Source organism: Hypanus sabinus, chromosome 15 (genome assembly GCF_030144855.1).
Source record: "Hypanus sabinus isolate sHypSab1 chromosome 15, sHypSab1.hap1, whole genome shotgun sequence".
Taxonomy (NCBI): Eukaryota; Metazoa; Chordata; class Chondrichthyes; order Myliobatiformes; family Dasyatidae; genus Hypanus; species Hypanus sabinus.
The window spans coordinates 21,083,809-21,101,305 of record NC_082720.1 but is presented as its reverse complement, the minus strand read 5'-3'; positions in this window follow the sequence as shown (position 1 = coordinate 21,101,305).

Here is a 17,497-nt window from a genome sequence, read left to right as displayed (position 1 = left end):
AAAGCTAATATGCTAAATCTGTACTGGATGGGAGAAAGGAAGGCGAATAAATGTTTGCTCTTGGCAGGATCAGGTTTATTTGCATTTCCAAGCTGCAAGTTCAGGTCCGTCTGCTGTTCCCAAGTACACATGCTTCAGATCATCCCTTTTGTTTGTTTCTGCTTCCCCTTTTCTCCCTTCGAATGGTTAAAGTTTACTTCACCCTCATTTTTTACCACCAAAGATCATTAACGTGTATTGTTGAATCTATTTCTCCATAAATCTAACTGAGGGTTCTAGGATCTTCTCTTTGGACTTCCAACAGAAATATTTTGCTTTTGTATTTTGTTGCCCATCTACCTGAGTCTACAAGAGATTTACTAATGTGATTCCAAGGATAAGGGACTTTCTGTATGTGGATAGACTGGAGAAGGTGGTCTCATTCTTGGAGGAAAGGAGGCCGCAAGCGGATCTGATTTAGGTATTTACAGTCACAAAGGATATTGACAGAAAGAAAGAGGAAAAACTGTTTTCTATTTGCAAAAGGGTCAAGAATCTGGGACATTTTCTCCTAATTAAGCAGACTGTTGCGATCAAGGGTGATTTCTTCCCACTCCAGTTCTGAGGAGCAGAAGATGGCATTCCAGGGTTTGCTTTTACTGTTTAAATCCTAGAATGAGATCGTTTGGTAATTTCAACAAAAGGAAGATGAGGAAACTTTTTATGCAGCGAGTGGTGAGGATCTGTAATGCATTGTGGGGAGATTTGTTGGGGTAGATTTGATATATTCAGAAGGGATTTGGATCAGAATCTGAAAAAGTAGAATTTGCAGAGGTATGGGGAGGGGGCAGGAGATTAGCTGTAAATGGGATGCTATTAAATAGACTGCGCTTTCTGGGTGAAACTGATGGCCTCTTTCCATGCTGCAGCCACTCTGTGAACTTATGACTGCAGACATGGTGAATAATGACGCAGCTGGTGGTGTACTTTCTCATAGTTTTGATGACCCAGGTTCAATCCTGTCCTTCATTTCCATCTGTGTGGAGTTCGCATGTTCTCTCTGTGATGCTGTTGGTGTCCTACAGGTGCTGCAACTTCCTCCTTTGTTCACGAGATATGCAGGTTGGAAGGTTAGTTGGCCACTGAAAATTATCTCTTCTGCGTCAGTGGGTGCTAAAACCTGGAGATAATGTGAAGTATGTGTCGTCTGATGAGTGTAAAAGGGTGCTTGATGTTTGGCGTGGATTTGAAGGACCAAAGGATCCTTCTCAATATTGTGATACTCTGTAATCTCTTGTCCACAATTATCTACCCATTGAAAAAAAGACGCTATAAGGAGCCTTACTCAAGCCTTTACACACCACCTGCCTCCTTGTCTCCACTCCCACAGCCCACACTCTTCCCTTATTCCTGTTCTCCTTGGTGTTCAAGAACAGGAAGGAATTCAGTTACCTAACCATTAATGGAAGGAAATATGATACAGATATCACACCTTATTTCTGCTTTGTTGAATTTCATGCTACTGTGATCTGCAGCTTCCAAACCAATAATTTTATGCTTTTCAATGGATTCTCCTTGTGTTGCTGTATAGACACTAGTGCTTACACACTGGTGAGTACACACAAACACTCGGTGGCCACTTAATTAGGTATACCTGTATACCTGCTTGTTAATGAAAAAATCTAATCAGCCAATCATATGGGAGCAACTCAATGCATAAAATTCAAATTTCAAAGTAAATTTATTATCAAAGTACCTGTACATCACCACATACAACCCTGAGATTCAGTTTCTTGTTGGCATATACTGTAAATCCAAGAAGCACAATAGAATCAATGAACGCACCCAAAAGGATGAACAAACAACCAATGTGCAAAGGACAACAAACTATAGAAATGAAAAAGGAAAAAATAAATAAGCAATAAATATTGAAAACACAAGATCCTCGAAAGTAGTGATGGGGCAAGTGAAGTGATCCCAATTGGTTCAAGAGCCTGATGGTTGAGGGATAATAACTGTACCTGAACCTTTGTGGAGTGGGTCCTGAGGCTCCTGTACCTCCTTCCTGATGGTTGAGGGGTAATAACTGTACCTGAACCTTTGTGGAGCGGGTCCTGAGGCTCCTGTACCTCATTCAATTGGGAAGAGAGCATGGCCTGGGTGGCAGGAATCCTTGATAATGGATCTGCTTTCCTGCAACAGCACTCAGTGTGGATGTGCACTTTGCTGGGAGGGCTTTCCTCGTGATGGACTGGGTCGCATCCTTTACTTTTTGTAGGATTTTCCGTTCAAGGGCATTGGTGTTTCCATATAGACTGTGATGCAGTCAATATACTCACCAACACACATGTACAGAAGTTTGTCGAAGTTTTAAATGTCTTGCTGAATCTTCACAAATTTCTAAGGAAGTGGAGGCACTTTCGTGCTTTCTTTGTAATTGCACTTACATGCTGGGTCCAGGACAAATCCTCTGAAATGATAACACCAAGGAATTTAAAAATGCTGACCCTCTCCACCTCTGATCTTGTGGTGATCATGGACCTGCAGTTTCTCTTCCTGAAGTCAATAATTGTCTCCTTGGTCTTGTTGCCATTGAGTGAGAGGTTGTTGCATTAGGGTTAGGGTTAGGGTTAGGATTAGGACCCTAATGCGGTCAGGAAGTTCATTTGTTGTTCAGACCATGCGTCCGAACGGGAAAGAAATATGATCTAAGTGGCTTTGATCGTGGAATGATTGTTTGTGCCAGACGGGATGGTTTGAGTATCTCAGAAACTGCTGATCTACTTAGATTTTCATACAAAGCAGTCTCTGGAGTTTACAGCAAATACAAAAAAATGAAAATATCCAGTGAGCAGCTGCTCTGTGGATGAAAGTACTTTGTTAATGAGACAGCTCAGTGTGGAATGGTCCCACTGGTTCAAGCGGTAATAACTCAAGTAACCACACATTACAACAGTAGTGTGCAGAAGAGCATTTCTGAATGCACATGTTGAACTTTGAGATGGATGGGCTACAGCTGGAGAAGATTGCAAACATACACTCACTTGCTACTTTACAGGAGGTACCTTATAAAACGGCTGCTGAGTGCAGATGCTAGCTGGCAGTTGTACATGCATTAACACACACACACACTTGTTTAATGTCTCCTTCCAACTGCCCATATCCCCATCTCATGGCCTTCAGCTCCTCATCCAGATGCCTGTTCAGCCACATAGTTGAGCATGGCTCTGTAACTTATCTACCCGTAGTCCTGTTCTGTCTACTTTGACACTCGTCCTTCACATTGTTTGTAGGATCATCAGTTGCAAAGTTATATGCCACATCCTGTCAACTTGACAATTAAATTCTGTTACTGTTGAGTTCACCAAACTTCCTTCACACTCTTATCAATTATCTCTACTATTCTTCATATCTTCAATATCTTCATCTGAACTTTAACACTTCTTCCATATCTCACAGAGCACACATTGTTTGTCATATTTGACCACAACAACCACAAGGCAAGTACAGAATGCTAATTGCACCCCTTCAGACAAAGTGATGCACAACTGGAGATAGGAAGACTTAACCTGTGGGAAGGCATGTTCTAAACCTGGTGTTGGATGCAATTGGGCCTTAACAGAAAAGCAGTTCAGTGCTGTGGCATGTGGAGCATTGAGCTAAATACACACCAGTATTACACCACGCAGATGCAAATTTCTTTGGACCAGGCTACAAAATTTGGCTAATGGATGCATGCAACTTGATACTTGCCCCACTGGGTAACCTGTCAAAAATTCGAATAAACTCTTCTCAGGCTTCCACTGAATGAATTGTCGAAATTTCTTTCCGACTGATTCATCTTTCCCAGGATTGTTTGCTTATTATTGATGCAGATGAGTTGAAGTTGGGGAGTGGGGGGCAGGAAGTGGTTGATGGAACTGAGGGGAGATGAGCCTACATGGAGAATTGGTCGGGGAATGGGATTGCTTGGAAAGATGGTGTAGAGTTGATGGCTGAATAGCAATTCATCTACGTCATGGAGAAATAGGGAACAAAGAATTACCAGCATTTGCAACTTATTTTTTGCTTTTGGTGAATATAGTATATTGGAAGAAGGAAATAATATATTTTTTACTAGAAAAATCATTTGGAATCTTGGGAGTAGGGGTGAAACATGTTGCACCTCTGGTGTTATGTTGTGAAGGGAAAGGATTCTAAGAGTGATTAAGAAACGGAAAGTGTGCTGTAGAGGGGAACTTGCATTTGAAATAGGACTATTTAAGTTACTACAGTGGAGGCAGAGGCCATTTGACCCATTAAGCCAATGTCAGCTCTTGGTACTATGAACTGAGATGGGGAGAATTTTTCTTTGATCATAAAGGGAGCCACTTTGAAAATGCCATTATCAAAATGGGTCAATAGAAGAGGAAAAAGGGGAGAGGGAAATCGGGTGGGGAAACTATTATGAACTTCACTATGGGAATTAATAAGCTTTGAGAAGATACTAATCAATAGCTATTTGCATAACTGAAGACAGAGATAGAAGGGAAGAGTCTGAGATGGACCATATGAAGTTGGAGAAAGAGCAGAAATCAACAAAAGATGGTGAAATTTTCCATTTCAGGGCAAGAACATGAAATGACAACTAAAAATTAGCATAATCTCTTTTCCATGAAAAAGCATTTATACAGAAGAACTATAATATTTATTTGAAGGAAGTGGTCATAGTTAAAAGAGAAGTATTTTAATATGAGTAATTTCAGTCAAGCAAAGAAGGGTGGTGGTGAAATGGGACTGGAGTGACCTTCTGTCAAGAAAAAACAAAAATCCATCACAGTGCCTAGTGGGGAATGGAAAAGTAAATGTTTGGGCTGGGGTAGGCCAGCATGGAAACTGTTTCTAAAAATGCAAAGATACAGTTGTAAAGATTATGAGCAAGGGGAAGAAAACAGAATTGGGCTAGGAAGAAAAAGGTTTTACTGGTAAGAAGAGGCTACAATAGTGTCTACTATGCCAAGTCTGTTTCTGAAGGTCAGAAATGAGGCAGAGAAGTTTGTGTATTGTACCGAAGATCTCCAGAAATGATTACACCACTGTTTCAGTCTGCAGAACAGTAGTCTAAGTTCACAAAAGGGTCACTGATGTTAAAACTTCAGAATTTGAAGTCTTTCGTTTCAGTTAAAAATGAGAAGGAGCTTCTTTTGAGGGTTGTTATTCTTTGGAATTCTTTTCCCAGAGACTTATAAGGGCTGCAAGTGAAAAACATCTCTTGAGGGAGAAGCGGAGAGAGCAGGAAAGTGTTAAGGCCAGAATTAGCTTAGCTATGATCTTAATATATGGTGCACAGGGCCAAATGGCCTGCTTTTGCACCTACCTCTCAGATTTGTATGCAGGTTTTCGCAAATAAAGGCAGTGGAGGCATTTTATGTTTCGAGAAGAACCATAACAACTCTTTTATTGGACTCCAAACACTGAACACAAAGCATGGTAAAAGTACTTTACATAATTATATCATCACATCAGACCAGCCACTTAAAGTGAACCGTAACGCAATTAGGTACGTTTCTGTCAATTACATTACCCTACATAATTCACTAAAACCGGTATTGTGAGCCTGTCTGGAGCTCAGGCGAGATGCACGGCTCAAGTCGTATGTTCTGTGGTTGGAGAAACAGCAGACGTGTGTTGACACAGGCATGGTCACGTCATGACGACAACCTCCAAATCTTGGTGGGCTGCTTTAAGGCAATCTGCCAAAAAACCTTCTTATCTATGGTGAAAGTCTTTTCTCTCTATTGCAAAATGTCAAATGAACCATCATGAGGGGGCTTAAGGGAATGTTTGTGAGCATCATGGAGGATAAAACAAATAAGGCAGAATGCAGGTCAACAGAAGTCCCAAAATGCTGCACTCCATGATGGGAGGTAGGAATAGTTGCAAAGGAATTGAATTTACTGAGGGTGATGCTGTTGGAAGGCCAACCAGGCGGTTGTGGTGTCCGAAATGAAAGCACTTGGCACGTGTAACACCTGCCCGTATACCAACTCAGCCGCGGACAACTTTGGGTTCTCTGTTGGAGACGTTCTGAGCCGCAGGAGGATCCATGGCAGACGATCATGCCAACACTCATCTATCAGGGAAGCCCTCAGAACAGCCCTTAAGGAGTGATGAATTGGCCATTGGACTGCGGGTGGTGTAGCCTAACACTGAGGTTCTGGGCCATCGCAGCCCTGAGGTTTGCTATGAATTGGGGATTGTGGTCAGTGGAATTATCGGATGGGGTTTTAAACCAAGCAACTAAGGTGCTGATGAATGCTGAGCCACGTCTGTGGCCGTTGTTAATGCTAGAGGGACATCATCTAGCCACAGTCCACCATGGTTCAATGAGTTCAATAGGTTTCAAAGGTACATTTAATGTCAGAGAAATGTATACAATATACATCCTGAAATCCTTTTTCTTTGGAAACATCCACAAGAAAAGAGAATGAATGAGAGTTAAATATTAGAACCCCAAAGTCCCCCCCAAGCTTCTCCCTTCCATACACAAGCAGCTGCAAGGCAATAAATCCCCACCCCCAGCAGCAAAAAGCATCAGTGCAATCAAGCATCAATAAAAACACAGACTTGCAGATTACTCCTTCACCCAGTATTCAACATACCACAGTCTCTCTCTCTCTCTCTCTCTCTCTCTCTCTCTCTCTCTCTCTCCCCCCCCCCACCGCTCTGACTTTCACAGCAGGAAGGGAGACATAACAACCAACTCATTGATTTAGGATCTTAGAAGTCCATTGCGTTGCTTTTTCCGAACTCTGCACCTACAGAGTTGGCCCTGGAAAGGCTCAGGTCTCTGGACACACAGCCCATGGCATCTAACCCCCTGCTCCCGATGTTCCGTGTTCTCCCGTGGCGCTTCAGTCAGGGGCACCGGCCTAGAATCCACGTCTACAACGCCACAAAAATCTGGAACCCCTGAAGGCATGTTCGTCTTCCAAGCTGCGTACTTGGGATATCAAAAAATGGCTGGTCGTAAGGCCCATTCCTGCAAAGAACTGAATTCAGAGTGTAACTCTGGGTCAAGGTCTTCAAAAGAACGTTGGAAAGGAAAATAAAGAGATATAAAAGATCGAAGTGGAGCTGTTTCCAAAGATGCAAGCAAAGGACTTGCCTTTTAGCACCATCATAACTTCGCTCTGCCCTTCCATTCATGGTAAAGAGGTCTGTGAAACCACGGGGGGTGGGGAAGTTGATGAATGGAAGGGGACCAACAGGGTCCAACAGGGCAAACCTTCGCTCAGGGACCTCAAAAGGCAAAGGTGCCAATGGTTAGCTTTTGCCTGCTGACACTCCACACAAGCTGCAGTTCAATCATTCATGTCCTTTCTAAGGTCACGCCACACCAACTTTAGTGCAATCAGTTTCCATGAGGGCTTCCGGCCCATATATAAGAGACCATGTATGGAGTTAAAAACAATCCGTCTCCAGCTTGCAGGCACCATGGGGCGAGGGCAAATGGTTGAGACATCACACAGGAGAGAAATCCCAGCTTCTCCAAACTCAATGTCAGCCAACTACAGGCCCGTGAATGCTTTTCGGCAAGTATGGTCCTCTGGGTCAGTAGCTTAGTTGGCTGCCAAGCTGGCATAGTCAACCCCTATGTGAATGGCCTCACTAGGAGGCTCAGAAAGTGTACGGGGATTAAATACACGTTCAGATTTGGATGCACTGGTGACAAGTATGTCATCCAGGTAAACAAAAAGAAAATCTAAATCTTTTAAACAGAGTCCATCAGCTGTTGGAAAGTTGAGCTGCATTTTTCAGCCCAAACAGCATGCACAGAAACTTGGGGGGCGGGAGGGGGAATAGTTTATCAAAGCCAGTTTGGGAATGTCCTCTGAGCACACAGGCACCTGATGGTAGCCCTTAACTAGATACACCGGAAAAAAACTAACTTACTGGCTAAGCATTTCAAAAAGTCTTGGATATGTGGGACCAGATGGCTTCCTTAAGGCATCAGGTGGGCGGCAACCACCATCAGACTTAGGAAACATACGGAGAGGTGACGTCCAGGGGCTATTCGACCAAGTTTTTCCATGTTGGCAAACTCAGCTTTAGCAGATACCAACTTTTCTGGACTGGCGAGCCAGTTGTAGAAATAATGTATTTGACCTCATGTTTTGTGACTGTAATGGACAATGTGAGCGAGGTGAGATCTGAGAATTTGCTCAGCAGTCGAGTAAGCTCACATGCGGTGTTGCATGTGCTTGATAGAGTCGTTGTGGGGAACTTACTAGGGAACAGGGTAATGACTCAAAGTCCTTGACATCCACAAGCCGACGGTTCTTAAGATCAATTAACAGTCCTTGGGCACAGAAAACCCGCACCAAGCAGAGGTCTAGGCACTCTAGCCGCGGCGGTCCCAAGTGTAACATCGCCCACGGAAGCAGAAAGTACTTTACGTGATTACATCATCACACCAAACCAGTCTCTTAAAGTGAACCTAAAATGGCTGTGAACTATGTGTGTTTCCACTAATTATATTTCCCTACATGTATAACACCATTTATTTCATCAGACATTTGTGTCTGAGAGTTGCCTCATTGGCTTCCATTGATATTACCTTTGTCATAGCAAGTATATCAACATCTTCAGCTCATTCTTGGGCAGCTACCCCCAGAGGAGGTATACCTCCAGCTGCTAGAGCAGGTCAGAGGTCGAGTTTCCTGTGCTAAATGCCTGGACACCTGACTCCCAAAAGTCTTTCCAATCTTCAGTACGCCTGTCATGACTGTGAAGAATATTGCTCACCTGGGAGAATGAGTGCAACTCCAACAAAGTTCAAGGACCTCAACACCCTCTGTGAAGGAACACCCTACTTGTGCATCCCACCTCTCAACTGCCCAACAGTTACCACAACTCAGTCATGCTCTTAAGGGCAGTTATAATAAAAGCTGGCTTTGCCAATGGATGAATTTAAAAAAAAGTAAATGACTAATAAAAGTATGAGCAAATGGGACCTGTTTTAAGCTTCATGGCCTGAACAGATTTTTGGGAGGAATGTTGAAAACCATGCTTAGAAGGACTCCTAAGTAATTGCAGCATGTGGAATCTTTGTGCAGTGCCTAACACTTGGGAACAATGTCAAAAATCTAGGCCAGCTTGTTTGGAAGGGACAATGAACTTAAAATGGATTCTGCATTCTCTAATGTATTTAAAGATTCATACACTGAAAACTAGCTATCAGTAAAAATCAAGCAGAAAATATCAGGGATAGTAGCCAATTTATTTTTAGCAATGTTAACATCCACACACACTCAAACATGTGTATATAGTCATTGAATACCTTATTGCAATATTTATATTAAAAACTGTATTAAATTTTTGAAGCTAAGAATGAGAGGCTTTCAAACTCAAAATAAAGGCATTGATATTAGTGGATTAAAAACAATAAAATACCTTCTCCTACTCAAAACCCACATAGTCCTTCTTACTTATGTTCAAAGTTGGGTAGTTTCTTCGTGTCTTGTGTTCCAGTTCCTTTTCTTGCTAATAATCTGGCCTGTTTTGGAAAAAAATGCATCTAAAATTACTTCATCTTTGGAAAGAATTATAATTTTCATTCAATACCACATAAATCTTTGATTATAATCAATTGTGCTATAATTACTTGGCTATTAAAGAAAGGTTTCTCATCCTTCTTGGTGTTTGCTTTAATCAAAGTGAGAAAGCATGTTCATAGGCCTTGTTTCACCAGGTGGGAGCAAGAGAACAGTACTATTAATAAACTCCTGATGATTAGGCTTAGTCGCTCTGTGAACATGCCTCTATTTTACTTGGAGCCATGTAAAACAATGGCCCCTCGCCCCCCAGGATCTACAATTATAATAGAAGTACTTTCAGTTAATAGGAAAATGCATGACTGTGATAGCACCGTCAATGGAAATACACAAGATGACTGCTTTCTAGTGTGCTAATTTCACAATTCTTTTAATGGTCTTGTAAACCAAAGAAGATCGTAATCTTTGGCAGCTATGATCCACCGGATACACAATTTTCCTTGTCCCATGCTATTTTTCTTTGAATAGTGCCTTGGAAATAGACAAGAGAACCTGCCGCTTCTTTGGCCGATAGCTGGTGGCCAAAGCTTTTAAAGTACTCTTTGAAGATAGCACAACATTTTAAAGCTTATCGTAAGCTCTGCTTCATTGCCACCACTGAATGCAGCATTGGTTTTAGTAGTTGAATCTCTCTCACCATCTTTTGGCTCCGCTCTTTCATGAATTGCTTTGTGTGGCCATTGAAAGTTTTGATGATCTGAATTTCACTTTCCACTTTCCTGGTGCTAAATTTAAAAAAAATAATAAAATCTGAATTAAAGCATAAGGTTATAAATCATTTTCTTGTAGTATAGGTTTTACAGAACACCATTTTCCTACCCAGTTTTATAGATACCAATCTGAATTTAAGTCAACTTCAATAACACCAATAAAACAATCTAATCCCAGTATCATCTCTTCCAGATCATGTGAACTGAAGGTAGTGGAAAGGAGCAGCTGGCATGAATTGCACTGCAGGATTATAGTACTCACAGGTTATAACCAGCCTTTGAATAGTTTCCAGTACCAATCATTAGGCCCCAGTTTCCTAATGATTAAAGAGCAATAATGGTATAAAGATAGATTTGCTAAATGCTCTTCCGCATTTATAGTTGTCAAGTGGACTGTATTCCAGCTTGGCTTTTTTTTATCCCATAGCAGCACTAACACACTTATAAAAAACTGTAGATCTGCTATACTGGTCACAAGCACAATGTTCCCTTTAAGCTGCGTGAGTTTGTGGCCACGGAGTAACTGAAATGCTCTCACACAAATAGCCTTTGTTGTTGTGCATCCAGAATTTTTTAATATAATGTCAAGTATATGTTAATATCATTGTGAGATACCCTGTAATGAATTATGTGTTCATGAATATAATCCATAAATTTTCTGAACAAAAATGTACCATAATCTTTACTTTAAAACATTTTAGAGTTTCAGTGCATTTACATTGTCAGTTTTGTTACAAATTGTGACAAAAAATTCAGAATGGAAACTGGTAACTCGTTGTTAATAAGCTGCCAGCCCTACTGAACGCCGACTCTGTCTAGCCAAAACATTTTACTTTTACCATGGTACCTGTCAGTTGCACTGACTGTCTGACATCATTTACTTGTGTTGTGAGCTGTGGTTTGCATTTATTTGATGTGCATATTGCAAAAAGAAAATCTTTTAAACTGCTGCAGAGTTTTCAGGCTGTGTAAAAATTTCCTGTTCAGAGCAATGGTCGGTCTGCTCAGCTGTAAAAAAAAATATAGAGGGAATGATTGTCACAAGGCTTTAAGTCCACTGCCATTCATGATCTTGTACTCATTCATGCAAACTCTCTATGCCAACCTTTATTCTATTTTAAACCATACTGACCTATACTCTTATCTTAGATAACATCCACCGGCTTCCATGCCTTTAATGTTTCAAATGATAAGTTCTGCAATCATCCATAAAACTCCTCAATACCTGCCTTCACTCATCAGAGAACATCTGGCTTTACATCCAACTTGAAGGTCCACCAGATGTTTTGCCCCAAACATCAGCCAGTATGCTAACACTCAGCTTCTTTGTAACTCCTACCAAAACATTTTTGCTTTGCCTCAATAAGGTTTTTTTTTAACCTAATATCCAGGTATTCCAGCAAACTAGAAAGGGAAATTGGGAGATAGCAAGTGCAGGAAACAAACAATCTACATTGAAATAGAATTGATATACTGTACCTCTAAAATGAGCCAATCCCTTGGATACACACAATCTGCAATGTAAGTATTGAGTTATTTGTCAAAAACCAGTTCCATCTTGCTGCATTATATGAGAAAATTTGAAACATTTTATCTTGAAGAATGTTACAACCACATGGGGTGGTAATGGGTATACTTCAAAATTCTTGCAATAGAACATTTGGCTTATCTTGTGGAATTAGATAACTGCAAGCCTTTTATTTTTAGTCATTGTTAAAAGACTTAATGAGATTATGTCAGTGTTTTGTGTTAACTTGTGTCATCAGCAGTGCTGTTATTGGTACAACAATGAAATAATGGTTTTGAGTCTTGGGTCAGCAAAAATAGCAGCAAATCTGGCGGTGCAGTAACCTGACTAAATTGTTTATCATAGCCTTTAGCAAAATTGGGGATAGAGTAGAAATGAAGAAAAAGAACAATCATGGACTTTGCATTTGATAACCTTGACAGGAAGTGCACACACTCAGAGGGAGGACTAGGTTCAGTCCAGCTGCCGTGTTCCCAAGTTGCTGCTGAGTATGAGTGGAATCCAACTTTGATTTGTGTGACTTATCAGAAGTGGCTGATGCCAAATGTATTCAAACTGTAGGAATATATATCTTCAGGATGAGGGAGAAAGGAAGGAAGGCTGAGAAGCCAAATGTAGAATAGTATTTGTTAAGTAAAATTATACAAGTTTGTGCAGAAAACAACTGAGCTGTGTGTTTGAAATGGTGACATCCTATGCACTGATTCCTCTTATAAGAAAATAGTTTATTTACTCCACACTCTGTCTCACTATAGCTTTGTGCATGAAATAATATGACAAAAATCATAGGCGTGGCCTTAGTATTGCCATAGAGTAAAGGGAATTACATAGGTAAGAGCAAAGAACCGGCCAAAATTAAATGGAAGGGAATACTCGTAGGGATGATGGCACAGCAGCAATGGCTGGCCTTCCTCGGAGCAATGGAGAAGGTGCAAGATAGATAAATTCCAAAGAAGAAGGCAGGATGGTGTAACCATGGCTGACAAACCAATATAAAAGACAAAAAGAGGGCATATAATAGAGCAAAAATTAATGGGAAGTTAGAGGATTGAGAAGCTTTTAAAAACCAACAGAAGACAACTAAAAAGGTCATAAAGAAGGAAAAGATGGAATACAAAATTAAGCTAGCCAATAATATTAAAGAGGATACAAGAAGTTTCTTCAGATATATAAAGTGTAAAAGAGAGGTGAGAGTAGATATTGAACAGCTGGAAAATGATATTAGAGGTGTAGTAACGGGGAAATAAGGAAATGCTGGGCAAACTAAATAAGTATTTTGATCAGTCTTCACTGTGGAAGACACTAGCAGTATGTCGGAAATTTCAGAGTGTCAGGGGGCAGAAGTGTGTTAAGTTGCCATTACCGGGGGAAGCTGCTTGGGAGTCTGAAGGTAGAGAAGTCACCTGGACTAGATGGCTACATCCCAGGGTTCTAAAAGAGGTAGCTGAAGAGATTGTGGACACATTGGTAATGATCCTTCAAAAATCACTAGATCCTGGCATGGTTCCTGATGAAAGGAAAATTGCAAATGTCACTCCAGTCTTGACAGAGGCAGAGTCTAGGATAATAGGCCAGTTGGTCTGACCTCACTGGTTGGGAAGATGTTGGAGTCGATTGTTAAGGATGTGGTTTTGGGGTACTTGGAGGCACATGATAAAATAGGCCTTAGTCAGTATGATTTTCTTTAGGGAATATTATCTCTGACAGATCTGTTAGAATTCTTTGAAGAAATAACAAGCAGGATAGACAAAGGAGAATCGGTAGATGTTGTGTACTTGGATTTTCAGAAGGCCTTTGATAAGGTGCTTGATAGGCTTCTAACAAGACAAGAGCCCATGGTATTACAGGAAAGATACTAGTATGGGTAGTGCGTTGGCTGACTGGCAGTTGGAATAAAGGGAGCCGTTTCTGGTTGGCTGCAGGTGACAAATGGTGTTCCACAGTTGTCTATTTTGGAATTGCTTCTCTTTATGTTAAATGTCAATAATTTGAATGACAGAATTGATGGTTTTGTGGCCAAGTTTGCAGATTAATCAAAAGTAGGTGGAGGGGCAGGTGGTTTTGAGGAAGCAGAGAGGCTACAGAAGTGTTTAGACAGATTAGGAGAATGGGCAAAGAAGTGGCAGCTGGAAGAGTTGGTGTTGGGAAGAGTATGGTCATGCACTTCAGTAGAAGAAATAAAAGTGCAAACTATTTTCTAAGTGGAAAGAAAATTTTAAAAATTTGAGGTACAAAGGGTCTTGAGGGCCCTTATGCAGGAGTCCCTAAATGTCAATTTGCAGGTTGAATTGGTGGTGAGAAAGGCAAATGCAACGTTAGCATTCACTTTGAGAAGGATGGAATATCAAAGCAAGGAAGTAATGCTGAGACTTTATAAAGCCTTACTTGGAGCATTGTGAACAGTCTTGAGCTTCTTATGTAAGGATGTGCTGACATTGGAGAGGGTTCAAAGGAGGTTCACAATAATAATCCCAGGATTTAAAGTCTTATATGAGGAGTGATTAGTGGTTTTGAGCCTGTACTCATTGTAATTCAGAAGAATGAGGGGATCTCCTTGAAAGGACTCGATAGAATGGATGCAGGGAGGATGTTTCCCATGGTGGGGGAGTCTAAGACCAGAAGGTACAGGCTCAGAATAGAGATGTCCATTTAGAGTGGAGATGAGGAGGAACTTCTTTAGCCAGAGAGTGGAGAATCTGTGGAATTTGTTGTCACAGGCAGTTGAGGAGATCAAGTCATTGTGTATATTTAAGGCAGAGGTTGATTACTCAGGGCATGAAGGGATATGGGGAGAAGACAGGAAATTGGTGCTGAGAGGGAAATGGACCAGCCATGGTAGAGTGGACTTGATTGGCCAAATGGCTTGATTCTGCTCCAATATCTTATCGTCTTGTGGTCTTAAGTCAGGTTTGCAGCCTTCAACTGCCCTTTCCCTTTTAAGGAATGACATGGAAAAGCTCATTTTGAAATTTAAAGGTAACATTTTCATTAATTCATGTCAGAGATATATCAAATTTGATATGGTTATATCAGTGCCAGTCTTTCCTGGCGAACAGCCAGTTAAGACTGGCACTGGGGCTATTGGGATTGGCACTCTGGGCACCAGCTCAGAGGAGCATCCAACCCTTGAAGCTTCTAGTTTACATTGAGAAGCATACCGTCGGGGTCCTCCGAGAGAGAGGGAGAATGATGGAACCAATCGGACGGATATAGTTAATTACAGAGAATGACTACGACCAAGAGCTAGGATAAGAGGCTCTGAGTGTCCAATGTATCGGTGTGGGAGACCGTTTTCCAGCATTAAAGGTTTACGAGTCCACCAAGCAAACTGAAGTGCTATTCCATCCCAGTGGATAAAGTTGAAATTACTTCACCAAGCACAGAAGATGTGGTCTTTTCAACTACTGATTCACAAGCCACAGCGATTCACTCTGCAGAGAGTCATCATACTCCAGGTCAGACGAGAGGTAACCCAGGTCAGGTTGCAGACCACAGTACCCAGGTAGATCCGTCACATGATGGTGGTGGTGAGATGGTAGAGAAGAAGAGGAAGGTCAAGTGGCCAACAATGGCAGATGAGAAGGCTTGGCGTGTGTTTGATGAGGATATCAGTATGATGTTGGAGAACACTCTCATGGGAACATCAAAGAGAAAGTTGGAAATGATGGGCGACATGATTTACGATGTTGGAAAGTACTGGTTTGGTTTGGTTGAGTTGAAGAAAGCAAAGCCTACACAGCAACCAAGCAGGTGCCAGAAGGAGATTAGTAGGTTGAGGAGAGAGCTTCGATCATTGAGACAGAAGTGGAAGGGTGACAAGCCAGGGCTTGTTGATCTCCGAGAGCATTTTTGATTAGAGTTAGCATCACTCCATCGTGCAGAATCACAACATAAAAAGAGAAAGAAGAGAGAGAAGGCAAGAAAGGCATTCTTTGAGAACCCTCACCAGTTCACAAAGAGATTGTTTGAACAAAGTAAGAGCCGGCAGCTTAACATCTTTCAACAAGAACTTGAGGATCACCTGGCAAACACTTACTCTAACAAACAGCGGGAGGCTCCTTTGCCTGACATCTCAGGGCTTGTGAAGCCTACCGAGCCAGGAGTGAAATTCGATCTGTCAGTACCCAAACTGGCAGAAGTCGAGCGGTTCATCAGAAAGGCAAGGTCAGGTTCAGTGCCAGGACCTAATGGAGTGCCGTATAAGGTGTTCAAGAAGTGTGAAGAGCTGAGGAAATACTTGTGGAGATTGCTAAAGGTGGTCTGGAGTCAAGGTGTTGTTCCTTTGTCATGGAGTGAGGCTGAAGGAGTATTCATCCCAAAGGAAGAGAATTCTGCTACATTGAATCAGTTCTGACCAATTTCAATGTAGAGGGGAAGATTATGTTTGGCATTCTAGCAGAAAGAATATTTTTATTTGTGATAGAGAATGGATTGGTAAATACATCTATGCAGAAGGTAGGAATACCAGGTTTCCCAGGATGCCTTGAACATACTAGTATAATGTGGCATACCATCCAGGAGTCGAAAAGGTTGAGAAGAAATCTGGCTGTAGTTTGGCTTGATCTTGCAAATGTGTATGGTTCCGTTCCCCATGTCTTGATTGAGTTTGCAATGGAAGTCCTATGGATTCCTGCTAAGGTGAGGAACTTCATTATGCAGTACTACAACGATTTACAGATAAGGTTCTCCACTCAGCAGTTTACAACTAGGTGGCCGAGATTGGACATTGGTATCCCAAGGGGATGTGCGATTTCACCCATCCTTTTTGTGTTAGCCATTGAGGTCATTGTGAGGGCTGCAGAATCAGAGGGACCAGGTGTCGCACTTGATAGCAGAGGGGAGTTGATACCAATACAAGCGTTCATGGATGATCTCATCCCTTTAGATCCTAGCACAGAGGCAGTGGAAAGTGTACTATCTAGATTTGAGGAGCTAATGGATCGGGGAAGAATGAAGTTCAAGACCAAGAAGTCAAGGAGCCTTGTTCTTAGGAGAGGAAGGTTGGTTGACTTTCATTTCACCCTTTGTGGAGAGGAGATTCCATCCATTCAGGACCAACCAGTTAAGAGCTTCAGGTGATGGTACACAGAGGAGTTGAGAGACACCAAGAGGGTTCAAGAGACAGGAGAACAGATCAGTAGAGGTCTGATGACTGTTGACAAGTGTGGCTTGCCTGGCAAGTTGAAGTTGTGGTGCTTGCAGTATGGACTGATGCCATGGATAACGTGGCCACTAACTGTCTATGAAGTGGCAATGTCCCATGTTGAGGCAATGGAACGGAAGATCAACAAGTATGTGAAGAAGTGGCTTGGAGTACTGAGCAGTCTCACCAATGTTGCAATCCACAGTAGCCAGACAAAGCTTGCCATCCCAGTGCAATCCCTTGTTGAAGAGGTCAAGGTAGCCAAGGTAAGATCATTCTTGATGCTTCGAGATTCAAAAGACCTTGTCATCAAGAACATCCAGCCGGATGTGAGATCAGGCAGGAAGTGGTCAGCCCATGTAGCAGTTGATGAGGCAGGGTCTAGATTGAAGCACAAGGAGACGGTTGGGGCTGCCCAGCTAGGCCACCAGGGAATTGGATGGACAACCCACAAATGGTGGTCATCTTCTACAGGTGAGGAGCGTCGTGAGCTTGTAACACAAGGAATACGAGAGGTGGAAGAGGAGATGAGGTTAGCTAA